A 17,253-nucleotide genomic window follows, 5' to 3' on the forward strand; every position below is an offset into this window, starting at 1 on the left:
CTGGATCTCATGAGGACCGCCACAGGGAAGGAAGACACAGAATTACCTCAGCTGCAGAGGATAAGTTCATTAGAGTTAACTGCACCTCAGAAATTGAAGCCCAAATAAATGCTTCACAGAGTTCAAGTAACAGACACATCTCAACATCAACTGTTCAGAGGAGACTGCGTGTTCTAGATGGTGCCGACAGAGGGGCACCTCGGTTCTAGTCCTTATGCAACTTTGCAGTATTTCGTTTTTTTATGTATTATTTCTCACATTGTTAGCCCAGAAAATGTGTTATTACATACAGCCGGGAAGAACTATTGGATATTAGAGCGATATCAACTTACTAGCACTATGGCCAGGAATACAACTTTCCCGAAGCGGATCCTTTGTCTGAACCACCCAGGGCATCTGAACTGATTCCAGAGGCTGACCCAAAACAACATCGCAGCAGAAGTGGGAGATGGGTCAGACTTCAGAGGCACGCACACCACCCACCGCTTCAGAGTATATTACTCGTTAATGTCCAGTCTGTAGATAATAAGGTAGACGAAATTAGGGCAATTGTTGCTTTCCAGAGAGACATCAGGGATTGTAACGTACTCTGTTTCACGGAAACATGGCTCTCTCGGGATATGCTGTCGGGAGGCGGTACAGCCACCGGAATTCTTCGTGCGTCGCGCCGACAGAAATAAACATATCTCCGGTAAGAAGAAGGGCGGGGGTGTATGTTTCATGATTAACGACTCATGGTGTAATTGTAACAACATACAGGAACTCAAGTCCTTTTGTTCACCTGACCTAGAATTCCTCACAATCAAATGCTGACCGTATTATCTCCCAAGAGAATTCTCATCGGTTATTGTCACAGCTGTGTATATCACCCCTCAAGCCGATACCACAACGGCCCTCAAGGAACTTCACTGGACTTTTGCAAACTATAAACCATATATCCTAAGGCTGCATTTATTGTAGCTGGGGATTTTAACAAAGCAAATTTGAGAACAAGGCTACCTAAATTCTATCAACATATTGATTGTAGAACTCGCGCTGGCAAAACTCTGGATCACTGCTACTCTAACTTCCGCGATGCATACAAAGCCCTCCCCCGCCCTCCCATCGGCAAATCTGACCACAACTCCTTTTTGCTCCTCCCTTCCTATAGGCAGAAACTCAAACAGGATGTACCCGTGACAAGGACTACTCAACGCTGGTCTGACCAATCGAAATCCACGCTTCAAGATTGTTTTGATCACGCGGATTGGGACATGTTCCGGGTAGCCTCAGAGAATAATATCAATGTATACGCTGATTCGGTGCGTGAGTTCGTGAGTTTATACGGAAGTGCATAGGAGATGTTGTACCCACTGTGACTATTAACTTCTTATGGCTGCAGGGGCAGTATTGAGTAGCTTGGATGAAAGGTGCACAGAGCTGCCCAGAGTAAACGGCCTGCTCCTCAGTCATATTTGCTAATATATGAATATTATTATTAGTATTGGATAGAAAACACTCTGAAGTTTTTAAAACTGTTTGAATTATGTCTGTGAGTATAACAGAACTCATATGGCAGGCAAAAACCTGAGAAAAAATCCAAACAGGAAGTGGAAATTCTGAGGCTGGTAGATTTTCAACCAAGCTCCCATTGAAATCACAGCGAGATATGGATGAGTTTTCACTTCCTACGGCTTCCACTAGATGTCAACATTCTGTAGAACTTTGTCTGATGACTCTACTGTGAAGGGGGGCTGGATGAGATGAGAATTAGTCAGGTCTGCCATGAGGTGACCATTCTTTGACCATGCGCGTTCACATGAGAGGGAGCACCGTTCCATCGCTCATCTGAAGTCAATGTAATTCTCCGGTTGGAACGTTGTTCAAGATTTATGTTAAAAACATTCTAAAGATTGATTCAATACATCGTTTGACATGTTTCTACGGACTGTTACGGAACTTTTGGACATTTCGTCAGGTTTTAGTGAACGCGCTTCCCTGACGTTGGATTTGTATACCAAACACACGACAAAAATAGCTATTTGGACATAAATGATGGACATTACCGAACAAAACGAACATTTCTTGTGGGAGTCCTGGGAGTGCATTCCGACGAAAATCAGCAAAGGTAAGTGAAGATTTATAATGCTTTTTATGAGTTTTGTTGACTGCACAATTTGGCGGGTAACTGTATGACTTGCTTTTGTGGCTGAACGCTGTTTTCAGATGATTGAATTTTGTGTTTTTGCCGTAAAGCTTTTGAAATCTGACACAGCGGTTGCATTAAGAACAAGTATATCTTTAATTCTATGTAAAACATGTATCTTTCATCAAAGTTTATGATGAGTATTTATTTTATTTGACATGGCTCTCGGCAATTTCTCCGGATATATTGGAGGCATTTCTGAACATGGCGCCAATGTAAACAAAGTTTTTTGGATATAAATATGAACTTAATCGAACAAGACATATATGTATTGTGTAATATGAAGTCCTATGAGTGTCATCTGATGAAGATCATCAAAGGTTAGTGATTAATTTGATCTATTTTTCTGCTTTTTGTGACTCCTCTCTTTGGCTGGAAAAATGGCAGAATTTTTCTTTGAGTTGGTGGTGACCTAACATAATCGTTTGTGGTGCTTTCGCTGAAAAGCCTATTTGAAATTGGACACTTTGGTGGGATTAACAACAAGATTACCTTTAAAATGGTATAAGACACATACATGTATTTTTGAGGAATTTTAATTATGAGATTTCTGTTTGAATTTGGCGCCCTGCACTTTCACTGGCTGTTGTCGTATCGATCCCGTTACCGGGATTGCAGCCATAAGAAGTTAAAAACTATCCTAACCAGAAACCGTTGATGGATGGCAGCATTTGCGCAACACTGAAAACGCGAACCACCACATTTAACCATGGAATGTTGACTGGCAATATGGCCGAATACAAACAGTGTAGTTATTCCATCCGCAAGGCAATCAAACAAGCAAAATGTCAGTATAGAGACAAAGTGGAGTCGCAATTCAACGGCCCAGACATGAGACGTAAATGGCAGGGTCTACAGACAATCACGGACTACAAAAAGAAAACCAGCCACGTCACGGACACCGACGTCTTGCTTCCAGACAGAGTATATACCTTCTTTGCCCGCTTTGAGGATAATACAGTGCCACCAAGGACTGTGGGCTCTCCTCCGTGGCCGACATAAGTAAGACATTTAAACGCGTTAACACACGCAAGGCTGATGGCCCAGACAGCATCTCTAGCCGCGTCCTCAGAGCATGCGCAGACCAGCTGGCTGGTGTTTACAGACATATTCAATCTCTCCCTATCCCAGTCTTCTGTCTCCACATGCTTCAAGATGGCCACTATTCTTCCTGTACCCAAGAAGGCAAAGGTAACTGAACTAAATTACTATCGCCCCGTAGCACTCACTTCTGTCATCATGAAGTGCTGTGAGAGACTAGTCAAGGATCATATCACCTCTACCTTATCTGTCACCCTAGACCCACTTCAATTTGCGTACCGCCCCAATAGGTCCACAGACAATGCAATCGCCATCACACTGCACACTGCCCTATCCCACCTGGACAAGAGATATACCTAAGTAAGAATGCTGTTCATTGACTACAGCTCAGCATTCAACACCATAGTACCCTCCAAGCTCATCATTAAGCTTGCGGCCCTGGGTCTCAACCCCGCCCTGTGCAAATGGGTCCTGGACTTCCTGACAGGCCGCCCCCAGGTGGTGAAGGTTGGAAACAGCATTTCCACTTCTCTGATCCTCAACACTGGGGCTCCACAAGGGTGCATGCTCAGCCCCCTCCTATACTCCCTGTTCACCCATGACTGCATGGCCATGCACGCCTCCAACTCAATCATCAAGTTTGTAGACGACACAACAGTAGTAGGCTTGATTACCCACAACGACGAGATATAGGGTAATATATAGCCTATAGGGAGAAGGTGAAGGCACTCGGAGTGTGGTGTCAGGAAAACATCCTCTCATTCAACGTCAACAAAACAAAGGAGATGATCGTGGACTTCATGAAACAGCAGAGGGAGCACGCCCCATCCACATCGAAGGGACGGCAGTGGAGAAGGTGGAAAGTTTTAAGTTCCTCGGTGTACACATCACGGAAAAACTGAAATGGTCCACCCACACAGACAGTGTGGTGAAGAATTCGCAACAGCGTCTCTTCTACCTCAGGAGGCTGAATAAATTTGGCACGTCACCTAAAACCCTCACAAACTTTTACAGATGCACAATTGAGAGTATCCTGTCGGGCTGCATCACCGCCTGGTACAGTAACTGCACCGCCCATAGCCACAGGGCTCTCCAGAGGGTGGTACGGTCTGCACAACGCATCACCGGGTGCAAACTACCTGCCCTCCAGGACACCTACACCACCCAATGTCACAGGAAGGCCAAAAAGATCATCAAGGACAACAACCACCCGAGCCACTGCCTGTTCACCCCGCTACCGTCCAGAAGGCGAGGTCAGTACAGGTGCATCAAAGCTGGGACTGAGAGACAGAAGCAATTTTTCAATCTCAAGGCCATCAGACTGTTAAACAGCCATCACTAACACAGTGAGGCTGCTGCCTACATACAGACTTGAAATCATTGGCCACTAATAAATGGATCACTAGTCACTTTAATAATGACACTAATAATGTTTACATATCTTGCATTACTCATATACAGTGGGGAGAACAAGTATTTGATACATTGCCGATTTTGCAGGTTTTCCTACTTACAAAGCATGTAAGTACATGTAAGCATGTAAGGTCTGTAATTTTTATCATAGGTACACTTCAACTGTGAGAGACGGAATCTAAAACAAAAATCCAGAAAATCACATTGTATGATTTTTAAGTAATTAATTTGCATTTTATTGCATGACATAAGTATTTGATCACCTACCAACCAGTAAGAATTCCGGCTCTCACAGACCTGTTAGTTTTTCTTTAACCTTTCTGAACCACCCATCCCGGATCCGGGTTAATTGTCATCAGAAACGCTGACTAGCATAGCCTAGCCTAGCGCCACAGGTATTTAATATAATTTCATGAAATCACAAGTGCAATATTGCAAAACACAGCTTAGCCTTTTGTTAATCCATCTGTCGTCTCACAAAACAATAAGTACACCTAGCATCAGGTAACTTGGTCACGAAAATCAGAAAAGCAATCAAATTAATCGTTTACCTTTGATGATCTTCGGATGTTTTCACTCACGAGACTCCCAGTTAGACAACAAATGTTCCCTTTGTTCCCAAATGTTCCCTTTTTATATCCTAATACCTCTGTTAGTTTGATGCGTTATGCCCAGGAATCCACCGGAAAGAGCGCTCGCGACAACGCCGACTAAAATCCCAAATTATAGCCATAATGTCCACAGAAACATGTCAAACGTTTTTTATAATCCATCTTCAGGGTGTTTTTCAAATATCTATTCGACAATATATCAACCGGGACAGTTGGCGTTTCACTAGGACAGGGAGGAACAATGGCCGCCTTTCTCTGTTACGCAGAACTCACTCTGAGAGCCCCCACCTATCCACTTACGCAATGTGCCCTTTCACGCTCATTCTTCAAAATAAAAGCCTGAAACTATGTCTAAAGGCTGTTGACACCTTAGGGAAGCCATAGAAAAAGAAGTCTGGTTGATATCCCTTTCAATGGGAAATAGGGATGCATAGGAACAGAGAGGTTTCAAAAACAGGGTCACTTCCTGATTGGATTTTCCCCAGGTTTTAGCCTGCAATATCAGTTCTGTTTAACTCACAGACAATAATTTTACAGTTTTGGAAACTTCAGAGTGTTTTCTATCCTAATCTGACACTTATATGCATACTCTACTTTCGGGGGCTGAGAAATAGGCAGTTTCAAATGGGTTAGCCAAAAACGAAAATGTCGCCCCCTAGTCGTAAGAAGTTTTAAGAAGCCCTCCTGTTCTCCACTCATTACCTGTATTAACTGCACCTGTTTGAACTTGTTACCTGTATAAAAGACACCTGTCCACACACTCAATCAAACAGACTCCAACCTCTCCACAATGGCCAAGACCAGAGAGCTGTGTAAGGACATCAGGGATAAAATTGTAGACCTGCACAAGGCTGGGATGGGCTACAGGACAATAGGCAAGCAGCTTGGTGAGAAGGCAACAACTGTTGGCGCAATTATTAGAAAATTGAAGAAGTTCAGGCCTTCATTGCTGCAAAGAAACCACTACTAAAGGACACCAATTAGAAGAAGAGACTTGCTTGGGTCAAAGAACACTAGCTGTGGACATTAGACCAGTGGAAATCTGTCCTTTTGTCTGATGAGTCCAAATTTGTTTATTTTTGGTTCCAACCGCTGTGTCTTTGTGAGACGCAGAGCAGGTGAACGGATAATCTCTGCATGTGTGGTTCCCACCGTGAAGCATGGAGGAGGAGGTGTGAGGGTGCTTTGCTTGTGACACTGTCTGTGATATATTTAGAATTCAAGGCACACTTAACCAGCATGGCTACCACAGCATTCTGCAGCGATACACCATCCCATCTGGTTGGCGCTTAGTGGAACTGTCATTTGTTTTTCAACAGGACAATGACCCAAAATACACCTATAGGCTGTGTAAGGGCTATTTGACCAATGAGAGTGATGGAGGGCTGCATCAGATGACCTGGCCTCCACAATCACCCGAACTCAATCCAATTGAGATGGTTTGAGATGAGTTGGACCGCAGAGTGAAGGAAAGCCGCCAACAAGTGCTCAGCATATGTGGGAGCTCCTTCAAGTCTGTTGGAAAAGCATTTCTCATGAAGCTGGTTGAGACTGCCAAGAGTGTGCACAGCTGTCATCAAGGCAAAGGGTGGCTACTTTGAAGAATCTAAAATATATTTTGAATTGTTTAACACTTTTTCTACATGATTCCATAAGTGTTATTTCATAGTTTTGATGTCTTCACTATTATTCTACAATGTAGAAAATAGTAAAAATGAAGAAAAACCCTTGAATGGGTAGGTGTGTCAAAAGTTTTGACTGGTACTGTACATTAATAAACATGTATTCACTCTGGACATGTCCTGATTTTCAAAGTTTTGAGTCATAAGCTCTAAGTTTTGTCTTGATGTTGAATTTACCATAGAAGTTATTATTTTTTTTAATGTGAAGACCAATGTGCCAAACATGCTATGAAAAAAAAAAGTTTTGTAATCTAACAACTGAAAAATGAAAATTAGTTGTTTATGCAAAACCTTATTGTATTTGGTCATCCCCAAAATGTGGCCATTTAAAGGCTTGATAGGTACATCCTTCTTCCTCAAGGAACTGTCTGCAGATAACTGACAACAGGGTGGCAGGATTTTTTATGTGGTGCTCTAGAGTTCTATAGTCCAGAAGACTCACCTTGGGATAGGGGGATGGAAACATTTGTTTTTATAGACTTTTACAGGGGGGAGAGAGAGCGAGTACACAAAATCCAATCCAACCAGTTGCCCAGGATAATCTGCTATGTCATCACACATACAGACTGCTATAGTGAAGGAGTTGTACATAGTGCATCAAGTATACTATTATGAGTGGAGCTTACTTCTCTGTGCTTTTGTAAAAAAGGCCGTCCTGCTCCCCTCCTCTCTACCCAACATCCCCTCACAGTCCACTTAGTTTGCCTTAATTAAGTCCTGTTCATTTGGCTGCTCAGTCTAACTTAGTTGTCACTCATGCCATTCCCAACCAATCAGAGAGCTTGGAAAAGCGTGTCTGGACACTGCACCCGCCCACTCAGGTCAGAGTGTTATCGCTGTCCGAAGAGAGAAGACGCATGTTTTCTGATTACTTTTTATTGTGGGTAGTAACACGAATAACTGAATGTTGTGTGTGTGTATCGAAATAACCACAAGTCATTTAGAGTATCACAACAGTTCAACTATTATTCCACAAGATTACTTGTGGAGAAGCAATTATTGGTACCATGATTGTCTATTAATTATTTTCATTTTTATTTCCATTCGCTATAATGGGGGATCCTGTTTTTTGCTAACAATGCCTGCAGCACCTTGGTCGGTTATGAACTTCCCCGGGTCCAATGAGTGCGGGCGGTCAATCTCCTCTGGTACACACGGACAGAGACAGATACACAGTCCCCTCTCCGATTTTATCATGTGGACAAAAAGAATGGTCATCACTAGCTTCATAAACCTGACCATTTCTTTAATTTCTCTTCTTAAAATTGTGTTTAAAACCTAATCTTAACCCTAGCTTTAACCACACTGCTAACCCTAACCTTATTTCGACTTCATGGCTGTGGAAACAAGAAATATCTCCGGTGGAAACCTATGTCACTTTGATTACTATGTTACTTTTGTTGCCATTTCACTGTGTGATAATTCTGTCAATAAAAATGTAAATGTGATTTGGCTGGATTTGGTTCTCAGTACACTAAAGTGATATAATAAGAACTAAATCCTGTCAAATTAAATGTTTTATTGACAGGCTTCTCACAATCAAATGACAACAAAAGTGACATAGTAATCAAAGTGACATAGTAAAGGAATCAAATAAGTTACGTTGTAAATTCACTATACACTGCATTTGGAATGTATTCCGACCCCTTACGTAAATGGCCTTATTCTAAAATGTATACAATAGTTTTTTTTCCCTCAATCTACATACAATAACCCATAATGACAAAGCAAAAACAGATTTTAGAAATGTTTGCTAATTTATAAAAAATAAAAAACTTGAATAACAAATTTACATAAGTATTCAGACACTTTACTCAGTTCTTTGTTGAAGCACCTTTATCAGCGATTACAGCCTCGAGTCTTCTTGGGTATGAACTTACAATCTTGGCACACCTGTTCAAGTCCGTGCTGTGGCTGGGCCACTCAAGGATATTCAGAGACTTGTCCCGAAGACACTCCTGCGTTGTCTTGGCTGTTTGCTTAAGGACGTTGTCCCGTTGGAAGGTGAACCTTTGCCCCAGTCTGAGGTCCTGAGTGCTCTGGAGCAGGTTTCCATCAAGGATCTCTCTGTACTTTGCTCCGTTCATCTTTCACTCAATCCTACTAGTCTCCCAGTCCCTACCGCTGAAAAACATCCCCACAGCATGATGCTGCCACCACCATGTTTCACTGTAGGGATGGTGCCAGGTTTCCTTCAGACGTGACGCTTGCCATTCAGGCCAAAGAGTTGAATCTTGGTTTCATCAGACCAGAGAATCTTGTTTCTCATGGTCTGAGTGCCCTTTAGGTGCCCTTTTGCAAACTCCCAAGCGGGCTGTCATATGCCTTTTACTGAGGAGTGGCTTCCGTCTGACCACTCTACCATAAAGGCTGTCCTTCTGGAAAATTCTCCCATCTCCACAGAGGAACTCTGGAGCTCTGTCAGAGTGGGTTCTTGGTCACTTCTCTGACCAAGGCCCTTCTCCACCGATTGGTCAGTTTGGCTGTGCGGCCAGCTCTAGGAAGAGTCTTGGTGGTTCCAAACTTCTTCCATTTAAGAACAATGGAGGCCACTGTGTTCATGGGGACCTTCAATGCTGCAGAATATTTTTTTGGCACGCCTCCCCAGATCTGTGCCTTGACACAATCCTGTCTAGGAGCTCTACGGACAATTTCTTTGACCTCGTGGCTTGGTTTTCGCTCTAACATGCACTGTCAACTGTGGGATCTTATATAGACAGATGTGTGCCTTTCCAAATCATGTCCAATCAATTTAATTTACCATAGGTAGACTCCAATCAAGTTGTAGAAACATCTCAAGGATAATCAATGGAAACAGGATGCACCTGCGACACCCAGGACCGCTGAACCAACTGCAGAGGGAGGTGCCACATTTACCCGATAGTACCTAGCAAAGGTGCAAGAGGAAGCCCAGCTGGCCACAGCACAGATATCAGCGAGGGGCACTCCTCTCAGTAGAGTCCAGGACGCAGCCACACCTCGTGTTGAATGTGCCACCACAGATCCTAGCACTGGCCTGCCAGAAAGGCGGTATGCTGTCGTAATCGTGTCCACTATCCAGTGAGAGAGCCTCTGCTTTGATAGCCACGCCCCCAGGACTCTCTCACCATAGCAGACAAAGAGCTGGTCTGTTGTTCTTACTGACCGTGTCCGCTCCACATAGGGCACAGCATGCCGAAGGGAGGCCCAGACTCTCCCGCCACTGCCAGGGGGTTGTAAGAAGACGGGATAAAAGGCATGTTCATATGCCTGTCTGACAGAACCTTCGGGAGGAATGAAGGGTTGGGGCGGAGAGATATACTCCTCCCCCCGGGGTCCATCCGGTAGCACTCAGAACTTACCGAAAGAGCATGGAGCTCACCCACCCTCTTCATGGAATTAATCGCTACCATGAAAGCCACCTTCTTAGAGAGGTGTTTCAGGGAGGCAGACTCCAACGGTTCGAAAGGCAGCTTTGCCAAAGCTGCCAAGACCACATCCAAATCCCAGCTCACCATTGAAAGGGTCCTAGCTGGACGCAGGCGATGAACCCCTTCATAAACCTGGAGACCAAGGGATGGCACCCCACTGGCCTGTCCATCCACCCCACATGGCAGGCAGATATAGCGGCCAAATACCCTCTCAGTGTAGAGGCTGCCAAGCCCTCATCCAAGCGAGCTTGCAGGTATTGGAGGTCACACTGCATCCCGCATGACTCGGGCACAACCTCAAAACCAGAGCATCAAGAGTAGAGCAACCACCAGCGCAACTGGTATGCCGCGGTTGTAACTGGTTCCCTTACACTCTGCATGGTGTTCATTACACCCTCCTGTAGTCCTAACATGGGCCATTGGTGCCGTTCAGTGGCCAAGCCCACAGACTCAGGCGGTGCAGCCTGAGAGAGCAGGTCCGATCTCAGGGGAAGTTGCCAAGGTTTCCCAGACAACAGGGACAGGAGAAGGCTGAACCAGGGTCATCTGGGCCAGTATGGGGCCACCAGAAGCAGATGATGCTCTGCCATCCTGGACCTGTCCAGCACAGCCTGGATCAGGGGAAAGAGGGAATGCGTAAAGCTCCAGCCCCGCCAATCGTGAGCCAGAGCATCCAAGCCCAGAGGCCCTGGTGGCTCCGAGATGGAGTACCACACAGGGCAGTGTGCGTTGTCCAGGGAGGCCCTTCCGAACTTATCCCACAGTTGCTGCGCCACCTGGGGATGTAGGCTCCAGTCCCAAGGTGGTGGGCCCTCCCTCGAGAGCATATCCACTGCCACATTCAGGGTGCCAGGTACGTGGCTGCGCATATAGATGCTAGACATCCCTGAGCCCACAACCGTGACACAGGTGTATACGGTAGTAACTCTGTAAATCCTCACCTTGGATGTATCCCTCCGCCTCGGAGTGATACTAATATATTGGAGTGATCCAATATAGTGAAACATAACAGACAGGAGCAGGGGAACAAACGCTGGTAGGTTTCACAACATAAACTGGCAATAGACAAACAGAGAACACAGGTATAATTACACTGGGGATAATGAGGAAGATGGGTGACACCTGGAGGGGTGTGGAGACAATCACAATACAGGTGAAACAGATCAGGGTCTGACACATTTCCATATATTTTTGTTAGCTGCATGTGTGAAATAACTCCAAAGGTCCTATTTATGATATAATTTACAAAGATTACACATTTTTTAAACATTGTTTTGAAAAATAATGCTTTTTTTTAATCAATTAGTATATTTGAGTTTAACCACAATATTTGTTGAATTATTTGTTCTGTCTTTTCTGGTGGATTTAACTAGAATTGCAACCAACTTTCTATGGCTTGTTTTAAGGATAGCGATATCTTGGAGATTATTTCATTTTCAAATAACCAAAAGTGAGAGGTTGTAATCTGAATAAGGGGAAAAAGGCCATTCTTGAACATGGGGTGAGACATTCTTTCTAATCTGCTAGAGAATCAGTTTGAATTTAAATATAACTTTTATATGACTGACACCTTTAGTGAGAGGTCTAATAATTTCTGCACTCTGAATTCATATTCATTATATAAATAGGCCCTTTTAATTTTGTCTGACTTGCTGTTCCAAATAAAATAGACTATTTTTTTGCTCATTAAATGAAGGGGAAAAAACAGGTCGCTGGGTGTCAGCAAGACCATAAGCAAATAGGTCAACTAGGAATGTGATTTGAGTTCTCTAACGAGATCATAGTACTGATGATACTTTGCCTCGTAACTTTCCACGCCCCAGGGAGCTCAGAGAGCGTGTCAGCATGACGAAAATGCCCTTTTTTTCCCCGGGGGTATAAAAGATTAAATTAAGAATTAACATATAAGGACCACAAGCTGCAGCTAGATCAACATTAGTCACGACCCTGAAAATCAACACAAGGTTGAAGAAGACGAAGTAGCCTCTAACAGTCAATGTTACGGTTGAGGTGCTGTTCTAGGTACTGTATCTAAAAAAGTTAATTTAAGTAGGACCATCCGGTTACTCTTTTCAAATCATCACCGACTACACTGCTTTCATCAACACTCTGGGAATCATCGACACGGCTGATTAGCTGTCCTCAGAAGACCACTCTTCCAGAACGAGTTCAAGTGAACACAGACAATTAAGAAGAAGGACATTGTGACCTCTTGTGGACAATCAGAGCCTTACACCTGTTTCCAGTACTTTTATATTATCCAATTTATCGTCCATGTACAAAACTTGTCTGATTAGGATGAATAATATCAGACATTACCCCTTAATTCCATGCGCTATACATTTTGCTAGAAATGTTGCATCCCAAAACTGCAGTGTAAGGGGTTTCCAACATTTTTTTATGGACTGGATCTTTATATTTAGAACTTGGATCATGTTTCAGTAATAATGAAATCAGACCTTCTTGTTGAGTATCTGATAATCTACCATGTTTGTAGGAGTGGTTAAAACACGCTAATAACGGTCCTCTGAGTGTATCAAAAAAGGTTTGGTATACCTCCACTGGTATGCCAACCTACCCTGGAGGTTTCACTGACTTAAAGGCTTTAATTGCATAAAGAAGTTCCTCCACTGTAATTTGGGCTTCACATGAGTTAATTAGTTAGTTAATTTTACATTATTAATATAAAAAAATCCATACAATTATCTTTGGTTAGTGGAGATGGAGGAGACTGAAATTAAAATGTGCTTAAACTGCTTTGCTTCCTCTTTCAAAATATTGTTTGGTGAATCATGGGTGACTCCATCATTTGTCACACGTTTCAGTAAATTATTTTTGGTAGCATTTCTTAAAAATTTGATGCATTTTTCCCCATATTTCATCTAGTTTGCTCTATTTTTTATAATATACTTCACTTGATCTTTCTTGAATAAGTTCCTCAATTTCCCTAACTTATTATGTGCCTCTATGGTACAGTTTTTTATTGCTATCTATCTGTACTATTAGTCCTTCCATTTCCTTTGTTAATATGGACTCTTTGGACCTAAATTGCTTTTGTTTTGGAGATGAGTACTGAATTGCATGGCCTCTAAAGGCACATTCATATAATAAGGGGATCTGCTGTACCTATGTTATGTCCTTTAGAAATTCGTATGCCCTAGTTAAAAACAAGTTATCATCCAATAGGCTGATTCAATTTCCAATATCCTTGCGCACGTGGAAATTCTGTAAGAGTAATATATATTTGATGGTCTGACCAAATTCTGTCCCCTATCAACACATTTTAAACTTTTGATGCCAGCGAGAATGACATAAGAAAGTAGGTAAGATGACTAGCTTGATTGAGCCTCTGCCATGTATATCTCACTAGGCCAGGATATTTAAGCCTCCATTTACAGTGCATTCGGAAAGTATTCAGACCCCTTGACTTTTTACACATTTTATTACGTTACAGCCTTATTCTAAAATTGATTAAATAAATGTTCCACATCAATCTACACACAACACCACATAATGACAAAGCAAAAACTGTTTTTAGAATTTTTGCAAATGTATAAAAAAAAAAGAAATACCATACTTACATAAGTATTCAGACCCTTTGCTATGAGACTCGAAATTGAGCTTAATTGCATCCTGTTTCCATTGATCATCCTTGAAATGTTTCTACAACTTGATTTGAGTCCACCTGTGGTACATTCAATTGATTGGACATGATTTGGAAAGGCACACACCTGTCTACAGTTGACAATGCATGTCAGAGCAAAAACCAAACCATGAGGTCCCAGGGCCCCCGAGAGACCGGGACCCAAACTTCGAAAAGAGCACACAGTGCCACCCACAGAATAGAAGCAGATCAACCGCCAAAAGCATTTCCAACGCCCTCACCTCGATTTGTATTATGAACTCAGCAAAAAAAAATATATCCTCTCACTGTCAACTGCGTTTATTTTCAGCAAACTTAACATGTGTAAATGTTTTTATGAACATAACAAGATTCAACAACTGAGACATAAACTGAACAAGTTCCACAGACATGTGACTAACATAAATGGAATAATGTGTCCCTGAACAAAGGGGGGGTCAAATCAAAAGTAACAGTCAGCATCTGGTGTGGCCACCAGCTGCATTAAGTACTGCAGTGCATCTCGTCCTCATGGACTGCACCAGATTTGCCAGTTCTTGCTGTGAGATGTTACCCCACTCTTTCACCAAGGCACCTGCAAGTTCCCGGACATTTCTGGGGCGAATGATCCTAGCCCTCACCCTCCGATCCAACAGGTCCCAGACGTGCTCAATGGGATTGAGATCCGGGCTCTTCGCTGGCCATGGCAGAACACTGACATTCCTATCTTGCAGGAAATCACGCACAGAACGAGCAGTATGGCTGGTGGCCTTGTCATGCTGGAGGGTCATGTCAGGATGAGCCTGCAGGAAGGGTACCACATGAGGGACGAGGATGTCTTTCCTGTAAAGCACAGCTTTGAGATTGCCTACAATGACAATAAGCTCAGTCCGATGATGCTGTGACACACCGCCCCAGACCATGATGGACCCTCCACCTCAAAATCGATCCCGCTCCAGAGTACAGGCCTCGGTGTAACGCTCATTCCTTTGACGATGAACGCGAATCCGACTATCACCCATGTTGAGACAAAACCGCGATTCGTCAGTGAAGAGCATTTTTTGCCAGTCCTGTCTGGTCCAGTGACGGTGGGTTTGTGCGCAAAAGCGATTTGTTGCCGGTGATGTCTGCTGAGGACAATTGGTGAGGACAACAGGCCTACAAGTCCTCAGTCCAGCCTCTCTCAGCCTATTGCGGACAGTCTGAGCACTGATGGAGGGATTGTGCGTTCCTGGTGTAACTCGGGCAGTTGTTGTTGCCATCCTCTACCTGTTCCGCAGGTGTGATGTTCGGATGTACCGATCCTGTGCAGGTGTTGTTATACGTGGTCTGCCACTGCGAGGATGATCAGCTGTCTGTCCTGTCTCCCTGTAGCGCTGTCTTAGGCGTCTCAAAGTACGGACATTGCAATTTATTGCCCTGGCCACATCTGCAGTCCTCATGCCTCCTTGCAGCATGCCTAAGGCACGTTCACGCAGATGAAAAGGGACCCGTGGCATCTTTCTTTTGGTGTATTTCAGAGTCAGTAGAAAGGCCTCTTTAGTGTCCTAAGTTTTCATAACTGTGACCTTAATTGCCGACCGTCTGTAAGCTGTTAGTGTCTTAACGAACATTCCACGGGAGACTGTTCATTAATTGTTTGTGGTTCATTGAACAAGCATGGGAAACAGTGTTTTGGGATTTTTATGAATGATCTTTGAAAGACAGGGTCCTGAAAAAGGAACATTTCATTTTTTGCTGAGTTTATATAGTACATACACTTCCGTTCAAATGTTTGGGGTCCCTTAGAAATGTCCTTGTTTTTGAAAGAAAAGCACATTTTCTTTGCCCATTAAAAAACATCAGTGTAGACATTGTTAATGTTGTAAATGACTATTGTAGCTGGAAACGGCAGATTTTTTTATGGAATATCTACATAGGCGTACAGAGGCCCATTATCAGCAACCATCACTCCTGTGTTCCAATGGAACTTTGTGTTAGCTAATCCAAGTTTATCCGTTAAAAGGCTAGTTGATCATTAGAAAACCCTTTTGCAGCCTCCCGGGTGGCGCAGTGGTCTAGGGCACTGCATCGCAGGGCTAGCTGCGCCATCAGAGACTCTGGGTTCGTGCCCAGGCTCTGTCGCTCTGCTGGCCGCTACCGGTAGGGATATCCTTGTCTCATCGCGCACCAGCGACTCCTGTGGCAGGCCGGGCGTTGCGCACTAACCAAGGGAGCCAGGTGCACGGTGTTTCCTCCTACACATTGGTGCGGCTGGCTTCCGGGTTGGAGGCGCGCTGTGTTAAGAAGCAGTCCGGCTTGGTTGGGTTGTGTTTCGGAGGACGCATGGCTTTCGACCTTCGTCTCTCCCGAGCCCGTACGGGAGTTGTAGCGATGAGACAAGATAGTAATTACTAGCAATTGGATACCTCCTAAAATTAAAAAGAAAAAAAAGAAAAAGAAAAAAGAAAACCCTTTTGCAATTATGTTAGCACAGCTGAAAACTGTTCTCCTGATTAAAGAAGCAATAAACTGGCCTTCTTTAGACTAGTTGAGTATCTGGAGCATCAGCATTTGTGGGTTCGATTACAGGCTCAAAATGGCCAGAAACAAAGAACTTTCTTTTGAAACTCGTCAGTCTATTTCTTGTGAGAAATTGCAGAGAAATTGAAGATCTCGTACACTACTCCCTTTATAGAACAGCACATACTGGCTGTAACCAGAATTGAAATAGGAGTGGGAGGCCCGGGTGCACAACGGCGCAAGAGGACAAGTACATTAGAGTGCCTAGTTTGAGAAACAGACGCCTCACAAGTCCTCAACTGGCAGCTTCATTAAATAGTACCCGCAAAACACCATTCTTAATGTCAGCAGTGAAGAGGCGACTCTGGGATGCTGGCCTTCTAGGCAGAGTTGCAAAGAAAAAGCCATATCTCAGACAGGCCAATAAAAATAAAAGATTAAGGTGGGCAAAAGAACAGACACTGGACAGAGGAACTCTGCCTAGAAGGCCAGCATCCCAGAGTTGCCTCTCCACTATTGACGTTGAGACTGTTTTTTTGCGAATACTATTTAATGAAGCTGCCAGTTGACTTTTGAACGGTAGTGTATATATAAAAAAATCTTGCATATCTTAATTTCCACAATTCACAAATAATATGCGTAATAATGTAGGCAGTTCATGCAAAGGTTTGTTACCTATAACCAGTATTGCCATAACAAAGATTACATTTTTGGCAAACAATTATTATTTTAGGAAACAATTATTGTGATTCATCCTATATTGTCCCTAACATCATAACCCCATAGC

This window comes from Salvelinus fontinalis, chromosome 5 (genome assembly GCF_029448725.1).
Source record: "Salvelinus fontinalis isolate EN_2023a chromosome 5, ASM2944872v1, whole genome shotgun sequence".
NCBI classification, from domain to species: Eukaryota; Metazoa; Chordata; class Actinopteri; order Salmoniformes; family Salmonidae; genus Salvelinus; species Salvelinus fontinalis.